Source organism: Eumetopias jubatus, unplaced genomic scaffold, assembly GCF_037043125.1.
Source record: "Eumetopias jubatus isolate StellerSeaLion01/CBP00866 unplaced genomic scaffold, mEumJub1_p1.0 scaffold_13, whole genome shotgun sequence".
In the NCBI taxonomy this organism is placed as follows: domain Eukaryota; kingdom Metazoa; phylum Chordata; class Mammalia; order Carnivora; family Otariidae; genus Eumetopias; species Eumetopias jubatus.
Window position 1 is genome coordinate 46476499 of NW_028274819.1, and position 3584 is coordinate 46480082.

A 3584-nucleotide genomic window follows, 5' to 3' on the forward strand; every position below is an offset into this window, starting at 1 on the left:
AGCATTTCTTATAGTGTAGCTCTGCTGGTCATGAATTTTCTCAGATGTTGTTTGTATGAAAAAATGTTTATTTCACTTTCATTTTTGAAAGATACCTTTGCTGGGCATAAAAATCTAGATGACAGATTTATTTTCTTCTGGTTTACATGGTTTCTAACATGAAATCTTCTGTCAGTCTTATCTTTGTTTCTCTGTACATGTGTCTTTTTCTCTCTTCTGACTGCTTTTAAGAATTTCTTTTTAGCAGCAATTTCCAGCAATTTGATTATTAAGTGGTCTGTTGCACTAAAGACATTTTTATTCTCCTTGGAGTCATTGAGCTTTTTCGATCTGTGGAGATATATATATATATATATATATATATATATATATATATATATATATATGAAAATTTGGAAAGTTTTCAGCCATTATTTCTTTAAATATTTTTCTGCACCCCTCTGTCTTTGCAGGATTCCAATTATACATTTGTTAAACTGTTTGTTTGATATGGTCCTATGGGCCACTGAGACACTGCTCATGTTTTCAATCTTTTTACTCTTTGTACTTCATTTTGGGTCATTCCTATTGCTATGTCTTTTACTTCTGCACTTATTTATTGTTAATCTCATCTGATACTTTTTTTGTGTGGGTTTTTTTTTTTTTTGCCATTTAAGATTTTGTTTTTTTTCCATTGTCAGAAGTTTCATTTGGATGTTTTATATATCTTTTAATTCTCTTTCTATCATGTTTTCGTTTACCTTCCTGAACCTATAAGGCAGTTTTTAATAGCCATTTTAATATTCTCACTTGCTATTTTTATCCTATCATTCATTTCTGGGCCTGTTGATATTGTTGATTATTCTCTGGAAATAGGTTTATTTTCCTGCTTCTCTTCACATTTGGTAATTTTTTTCAAGATTTCTAATTTTATTACTATATAATGTTTTATCATTAAAAATCTATCTTTTTTTTTTTTAGAGATTTTATTTATTTATTTGACAGAGAGAGACACAGCAAGAGAGGGAACACAAGCAGGGGGAGTGGGAGAGGGAGAAGCAGGCCTCCCGCAGAGCAGGGAGCCTGATACAGGGCTCGATCCCAGGACTCTGGGATCATGACCTGAGCCAAAGGCAGACGCTTAACGACTGAGCCACCCAGGTGCCCCTAAAAATCTATCTTTTTAAAGAGCTTTTTTTTTAGTTTTATTGAGATATAATTGACAAATAAAAATTGTAAATACCTAGGCTGTACAATATGGCTTTTTAAAGATATACAATGTGATGATTTAATATATGTATACATTTTGAAATGATTAGCACAAACAAGTTAATTAACATATCTATCACCTCACATAGTTAACCTTTTTGTATATGGTGAGAATACTTAAGATTTACTCTCAGCAAATTCCAAGGATACAATATAGTACTATTAACTATAATGGCCATGCTGTACATTAGATCCTCAGAATTTATTTATCTTATAACTGAAAGTTTGTACTGTTTGCATGTCTGGTAATTTTTTAATGGATGCCAGACATTGTTGATCTTATGTTGTTGGATACTGGATTTCACTGTATTTTTTGAAAAAAAGAGTATCGGGCTTACTTTTTTCCTGACGTGCAGTTACATTTCTTGGTATTAGTTAGATCTTTTTCAAGTTTGATATTAAGCTTTGTTAGAGTAGATCCAAAGCAGCTTTTGGGTCAGGTTAATTTAGGCAATGCCTTTCTGATGACTCCAGCTGATGTCATTTGTATTATGAGATCTTTATACTCTGGCTGGTGACAACCTGAACTAATCTCAGCCCTGGGTAAACTGAAAGTTGTTCAGCCTACTACTTTCTGGTGATTCTTTCACTAGCCTGAGGCAGTTTTATCTTATGTACATGCAGATCAGTACTCAGTCAGAAACTTGAAGGACCCTCTTTGCAGATCTCTGGAGCTCTCTCTGAGTAGCTCCCTTCTCTCTGGCACTCTTTTCTGCACATTCTAGTCACAGCAGACTTTCTGAACTGATTTCTGTCTTCTCAACCCATCAAAATCACCAGGATTTTTGGAACTTTTGTCCTTGCATTGCAGCCTGGAAATTGCCTTGAGGGCTCATCACATTTGTTTCTCTTCTCACAGCGATCATGGTTCTGTGCTGCCTTTTGTCCAATGACTAAAAAATTGTTTCATATATTTTGTCTGATTTTCTGATTTTATTGAGGTGAGATGGTAAATCTAATCCCTGGTACTCCATTATACCTGAAAGTGAATGTCCTATATCATTACTTTTAATTAAAAAATACCTTCCAGTAAATATTTTATCTATATGTTTTATAGCATTAAATATATCTGAAAGACTTATGATAAAAGACATCATTCCCCTGTCCATGCCTTCCCACCTCAGTCCCACTATGTAGAAATAACCTCTTCTTTAATTAATTAGCTTTTCTTTTTATAGCTAAACCCATATTTCTAAGTAATATGCCTCTACTGCTATTTCTCATTTATTTCTGATGTTATCTATTTACTTTCTGTTATAGTGGGACGGACTTTGGCTTTTTTATACCACTTCTCAATTTCTCATCTTCCATTTTCCCAATAAAATTGTATCACAATTTTTATATAATAAGTAATTAGTGTTATACCATTATGACTATGCAAATATTGCTTATTCCAGAACCTAATGTACTACTGATTCCATTTTATTTCTACATCAGTTTTGAATTATTCTTCAAATTTATAATTGCTTAATTTTAAAATATGTGCATATTTTGCCATTTGTATCTTCTTAATCTTTTCCAAATGCTGTAGTTTTAAAGACATTATATGAAGTCCCCTCTCCGTTTTCATTACAAGTGACCCTCCTGAGGTCCTCTGAGATGCTGAGAAGTTACACATTTGTTACCTGGGGTCTCCCAACCCCATTTTTCTACATGTATCTATTGCTTCCTGTTTTCTATGTCATCATCCTTCTTGGTTAGAATATATCCTTAAGTATCTTCCTAATAAATGGAGATAATTTGGTATAGTGAAATACCTGAAATAACTTTGTTTCACTGTTAAATTTGGTGGATAGTTTGACTGTGTGCAAAATTTTAAGTTAAAAAAAGTTTCCAGTAGAATTTTGAAGGCCTTGGTCCATATTCTTCTGTCATACAGTGTTGTTAAGGAAATGTCTGGAGCCACTATAATTCTGATTTCTTCTGATTTTTTTTCCCATTTTAGAATATCTTATAATTTCTTCTTTGTTCCCTGGCCCCTGAAATTTCATGTTCATGAACTTTTAAGGTGGCTCTTCTTTCATTTATTGTGCTAGATACCCTGTGGGTTCTTTCAATCTAGAGACATGTCTTTGAGAATGTAATAATACCCTTTTTCTGTTCCCTCTCCCTAATTTTCTCTGTTCTTTCTATATCTCCTATAATTTATATGATACAGTTCTTGAATTTCTCTTCTATTAATTTTTTTTCTTCCCATTGGTCATCTCTTTGTCTTTTGTTTTATATTCCAAATTTTGGCTTTATTTCCAAGCATTCTATTCAAGTTTTTAATTTTGGGGATCATATATGTTAATTTACAGAGCTCTTTCTTAGTCTCTGAGTGTTTTCTGTTTCCT